The following is a 6,666-nucleotide window of genomic DNA, read 5'->3' as shown; positions in this document are numbered from 1 at the left end:
GTGCTCAATTCGTAACTAAAACTATCATCTGAGTGCATATGGTGGTACCTCAGAAGACCGACCTGGTGGTCTGCTTTTGAACGCTCACACAGCCTTGCAGCCCCTATCTCAAACAGTTCAGTTTGGCTCTGCAAACCTGGTAGTTCCATGATTTAAATCTATCCCACAGTAACTGTTTGGATAAAAGGTACTCAGTCCTGAGTTATGACTGGCCCCTTCCTGACGATTGTGTCATGAGAGAGTCCTGAGCGAAGTCAAATACCTCATGATTCTAGCTTTTCTTTTCTTATATTTTTCCTCAGGTAGATAAAAGTCTTTATTAAGAAGGCTTTGAAGCCAAAAGTAACACTCTTGATAGAATTTTCTTTCATCCTTTAAGTCGGCTCTGCAAATATATAATCAGTGATTTAGCTGTAAGATCAAAGATACATTAATTTATTTAAAATAAAATATATTTTAGTTCTTAAAATTCATTAGATAAAGTTCATACTTCCCAATTAATCCCCTACTTATACAAAAGAGGTAAAAAATAAAAACAAACAAAAAAATAAAACACAAAATATAAAAACCCAAACAAAACAGTAACAGAGCATCTTTTTAAAAGTTGTAAAATACTAACAAGAGAAACCAATGTTGTGTGTCTTTCTTAATATTAAAAAAGTGAAAAATCTCTGGATGGGGGACTCCCACCCCCTGGCTTTACATATCTCACCATCATCAGTCTGTTTGGCTTGAACACATTGGATATAAACTTACAGCTACAATGGCATCAGAGGTGTGTGGTATAGCATTAGTGCATGCTATTTATGGTAAACTTTCTAAAAAAAGAGAGAGAAGCAGATGGTCATAATGCAGCTCATCATAACTATAATACAGCACAACTCAGGGATTGTGTTTTCCGGGTCTTTGAACTGATATGAGCCAATTGAGTTGTGGGCTGATGAAGTGAATGTGAAATTCACCTGTTTTTTAATAGCTTGACTGATCTGGAAGGCTAAATGGAATGGGGAAAAGTATGGTTTCAATCCTTGGAATAGTGATTTGAGGACCTTTCAAGAACCTGTGTCATGATGCCAATTTACTTCCAACACAGTGGATAGTGACACACATTCAATGAAGCAAGTGCTTGGCTGCCAACTTTGAGCCGGCTCTATTATTGCCTACTCAGTCTATCCAGACATTTCCTTGCAAAATGGCATTATTTTTTTAGCCAAATAAGTTTCTAATGGCTTATTTTTTTAATTTCCAATAACCACATTATTAAATAACAATTTTTTTAATCTCCACAAATGAAAAGTTGGTTATAAAGTATAAATACCAGGGTTATTGGGTTAAAGGGACTGCAGTACACAGGGTACTAGAAACTTCAGAAGCCTAGGAATTTGGGTGGAAACACTGATTGAGGCACACTAAGACACCCCTTGAGGTGGAGTATCCCACAGGCATACCTATGAAGTGTGATATCTAGGCAGTGAGCCCTCCTGCTCAGTCACAATCACCAACACGTCAGAACTGTTTTGGAGTCAGGGGAGACTGCATATAAAGTCTCCAGAAAGGATCAGTGTCCAGGCTGGAGTCTGAAGGCATCAATATATTAAAGATACTTGCTTCTGTTTGCATCACTTTTATCCCTATCATTCTTCTCATGCAGCCAAAACTCAGGCCCAGGCGGATGGCAACTACAGTAACCAGACTGTTCTGTCTGACTTCTACGTTAGGACACATAGACCATCTGAATAAACCCTTTGATTCTGTGTCCCTCTCCTTCCCATAGATAAAACTGCAGACAGCACCAGACCTTAAACCTGCAAACTAAGAGTTTGTCAAAAGTCTGAAAAGAGCAGGCAATACCCTGGAAACCTAGCCTGCAGAAGAGAAGACACAAAATCAAAAGTTACAACTTAAAAAAAAAAAAAAAAAAGCTCCAGGTGGGTGTCATTCAGACAACCGATTCCAATGAAAACACTTGAGCTTCTCACAGTGTAAAATTGCTTTTACTTCCGTACTATTGTAATTCAAGCAGTTTCCCATATCTCACCTCCAAATGTAACTCCAGCACATTCAAGTATATTAAGGAAGAGGCAATTATTCTGGTGTTTCCCCTGTACCGATTATGGAGCCTCAAACAGTTTTACTATTATCAGCTCATGCCTTAGCTTTTCAAGTATTTGAATGTGAAAGAAAACATAAAATGCTGTGTTTCACAGGCTGCCTTATGTGTTGCCTCACCCAGGTTTATGTTTTTCATTTCTAGAGTGCCTCAACATGGGTGTTTTTTGGGGGTCAATGGGCATTATCATTTCCCATCATCACTTGTTGATGGAAAATTTAATCCTGCAGATTCTCGTATACAATAATTACATTAAATAATGGAGCTTTTTGTATCTTCCTGTTTTTCACAACAGGTTATGCTCACTGATATTGTTAGCTTATCATGCCAAATGTCCAAGATGCACAGGTGGTGTTAATTGAAGGGCACAATGATTCATGCATTGGTCACTTTAGCTTTGCAAGTTCTTGAGCATCTTGATTTTGAAATTCAGTAAAGTGAGATGATGCCTTAGCCAGTTAAAGGCTACTGCTTCCAAGCCTCACGTACACCCAGACATATGTGAGCAGAAGCCACATTATCTACGTGAAACAGCTTTGGGTGCTCCACAGCTAAATGCAGATGCCCACCAAATATGAGATTATTTTGCTTTCTCTGACTTTGCATTTACTAGCAATCAGCCTCATTCCATATCTTTTGTAGGTGGTTAAAGACTGTGTGGATTCTGGGGTTCCTATGAGATAATGGTGGGCTTATGAAATTAGAAAGATCTTTTAGGGAAGTTTTCTTGATGTGCATTTAATATTTAATTACATCTCTCTTTTATACACGTGTGTCTGTGGATTTCAACATCTATAGTGCACAGATTAACACATTCCCATAGCGGAGTGAACCTCCCTTCCATCATGTCTATGGGTATTTCTACTTCCTATGGCAACTGGACAGTAATTCATCTAGGGAATGTCTGGTAAACCAGGACAATGGTGCTTCCCTAGCTTTCTGTGATGAGGGGCCAGACAATTGGTTACCTTTATAAAAGTCTCCTGACACGTCCTAGTGATGTCAGTTTCAGGGATCATAGAGACTTCCTCTTCCTCGGTTTGTCTTGTTGGTAGGTGCTATCCAGTTGGTATGCTTCAAAGAAACCCCAATGTACAGGACAAGGAAAGGCTTTCCAGTCATGGGCAACCCTCATATCTTTCTAATGTTTGAACACATCTTTGCAGCCCCCGTGGCCCTGCATCCTGCAAACGGCCTGGCTCTTTGTCACTGGCCCTCCCCTTTAATCTGAACAGAAGGTATCCCCATCTGGCTCTCACTCTGACAAAGTTCTGCCTTGGTTTACTAGTCCTCTACTACCTGACAGTGTTTCTATGATTAGCATAAGGTTTTCAGTGGTGTATTTCTTTATCCTCAGTGTGTCCTTAGTCTAGAAACCCTGCTGCGCACTTTGCTCTTTGCATGACTTTGCCAGCATTGGAAATACCAGTGACCTGCGCTCTGGCCTTCCTTTCTGTACCTAGCTACAAATGGACAGATAATAAACAGTTCACAGTTTATCACCGGCCCATGTACCACCCTTGGAGCAGCATGGGGGTAGATAATAAATCACGAATTGTCCTACACAAGGAGATGGAGCCCTCGTGGCTGAATGATTACAAAACCCCAGCCGCTACAGGCGCACAAAACGCGCTTTTAATTCCAATAAAGAGTTAACAACCTCAGAAACCCAGATGGACAGTTCTTTCCACCTGCAGCCACCATCACTGCATGTGTTTGTTAAGATGGACAGGACATTGTGGATTGGGATGGGACATATGGGCTAATGTTGGATTGTAAACTTGGCATGCACTGGTTTGTGATTTTTTTCTCCATGTGCATTTACTCTTTATCTAAAGCTCTCTTTTATACATTTCAGTTTCTGTGGATTTATTTCTCAAATGTACTCAGACTAACACAAGTAATATAAGAAAAGGCAGGACAGAAGAAAGCACCCGTTTTCGTTAGCGAAAGACACTAAACGGTTAAAAGCTATTTTCCTCCATGCCATCTCTGGGTGGCACAAACAGTTAAGTGCTCAATTCGTAACTAAAACGATAATCTGAACCCATATAGTGATACCTCAGAAGACCGACCTGGTGGTCTGCTTTTGAACCCACACACAGCCTTGCAGCCCCTATCTCACACGGTTCAGTTTGGCTCTGCACAACTGGTAGTTCCATGACTTGGAATCTACCCCATAGTAACTGTTTGGATGAAATGTACTCAGTCCTGAGTTATGACCGGCCACATCCTGATGATTCTGTCATGAGGCAGTCCTGACCGAAGTCAAATACCTCATGATTCTAGCTTTTCTTTTCTTTTTCTTCCACAGGGTGTTAAAAGACTTTATTAGGAAGGCTTTGAAATCAAAAGTAACACTCTTGATAGAATTTTCTTTCATCCTTTAAGTCGGCTGTTCAAATATATAATCAGTGATTTAGCCTTAAGATCAAAGATCTGTTAATGTATTTAAAATAAAATATATTTGGGTTCTTAAAAATTATTCCATTCAGTATATATTTTCCTATAAATTCATACTTATACAAAAGAGGTAAAAATAAAAACAAACACAAAATATAAAAATCCCAACAATACAGTAACTGAGCATCTTTTTAAAAATTGTAAAAAACTAACAAGAGAAATCAATGTTGTGTGTGTTTGTTAATATTAAAAAAAGTGAAAAATCTCTGGATGGGGGACTCCCACCCCCTTACTTTACATATCTCACCGTCTTCAGTCTGTGGGGCTTGAATACATTGGATATAAACTTACAGCTACAATGGCATCATGTTGTATCTCATCTCCAAATGTAAATCCAGCAGATTCAAATATATTAAGGAAGAGGCAATTATTCTGGTGTTTCCCCTACACCGATTAATGTAGCCTCAATCAGTTTTACTATTCTCAGCTCATGCCTTAGATTTTCAAGTACATGAATGTGAAGGAAATCATAAAATGCCGCATTTCACAGGCTGCCTTCTGTGTTGCCTCACCCAGATTTACGTTTTTAATGTCTAGAGGGCCTCAACAAGTTTTTTTTTTTTGGGGGGGGGGGTTCAAAGAGCCTTATCATTTCCCATCATCAGCTGTTTATGGGAAATGTTACATCCTGCAGGTTCCCGTATACAATAATTACATTAAATAATGTAGCTTTTTGTATCTTCCTGTTTCTCACAATAGGTTATGCTCACTGATATTGTCAGCTTATCATGCCAAATGTCCAAGATGCACAGGTGGTTTTAAATGAAGGGCGGAATGATTCATGCATTGGTCACTTTAGCTTTGCAAGTTCTCGAGCATCTTGATTTTCAAATTCAGTAAAGGGAGATGATGCCTTAGCCAGTTAATGCTATAGCTTCCAAGCCTCACGTATACCCAGATATATGTGAGCAGAAGCCACATTATCTACGTGAAACAGCTTTGGGTGCTCCACAGCTATATGCAGATGCCCACCAAAAATGATATTATTTTGCTTTTTCTGACTTGGCTTTTAATAGCAGTCAGATGGTTGAAGACTGCTGTGGGTCTGGAGCGCTTATGGGATAATGGTGGGCTTATGATATTAAAAAGATCTTGTAAGGAAGTTTTCTTGATGTGCATTTAATATTTAATTACAACTCTCTTTTATACACGTGTGTCTTTTGTATACTTGCGTCTTTTATACACGTGAAACACCAGAATAATTTCCATTTCCTTAATATTCTTGAATCTGCTTCTCTTTCTTTTTTTGAAAGTTTACCATAAGTAGCATACACTCATGCTATACCACACACCTCTGATGCCACTGTTGTTGTAAATTTATATCCTATGTATTCAAGCCCCACAGACTGATGACGGTGAGATATGTAAAGCCAGGGGGTAGGAATTCCCCATCCAGAGATTTTTCACTTTTTCTTAATATTAACAAATACACACAACATTGGTTTCTATTGTTAGTTTTTTAAAATTTTTAAAAAGATGCTCAGTTGCTGTATTGTTGGGGATTTTATATTTTGTGTTTCTTTTTATTTTTTACCTCGTTTGTATAAGTAGGGAAATTATAGGGAAAATGTACTTTATGGAATAAAATTTAAGAAATAAATATTTTTATTTTAAATAAATTAACGGATCTTTGATCTTACAGCTAAATCACTGATTATATATTTGCAGAGCCGACTTAAAGGATGAAAGAAAATTCTATCAAGAGTGTTATTTTGACTTCAATGCCTTCTTAATAAAGTCTTTTAACTACCTGTGGAAAAAATAAAAAAGAAAAGATAGAATCATGAGGTATTCGAATTCAGTCAGGCCTGCCTCATCACAGAATCTTTAGGATGGGGCCGGCAATAATTCAGGACTGAGTCCCTTTCATCCAAACAGTTACTGTGGGGTAGAATCCAAGTCCTAGAACTACCAGGTGTGTAGAACCAAACTAAACCGTTTGAGATAGGGGCTGCAAGGCTGTGTGAGTGTTCAAAAGCAGATCAACAGGTCTGTCTTTTGAGGTACCACAATATGGGCTCAGATGATCGTTTTAGTTACGAATTGAGCACTTAATGTTTGTGCAACCCAGATATGGCATGGAGGAAAAAAGC

Source organism: Tenrec ecaudatus, unplaced genomic scaffold (genome assembly GCF_050624435.1).
Source record: "Tenrec ecaudatus isolate mTenEca1 unplaced genomic scaffold, mTenEca1.hap1 Scaffold_635, whole genome shotgun sequence".
Taxonomy (NCBI): Eukaryota; Metazoa; Chordata; class Mammalia; order Afrosoricida; family Tenrecidae; genus Tenrec; species Tenrec ecaudatus.
This window is presented reverse-complemented; position numbering follows the sequence as displayed.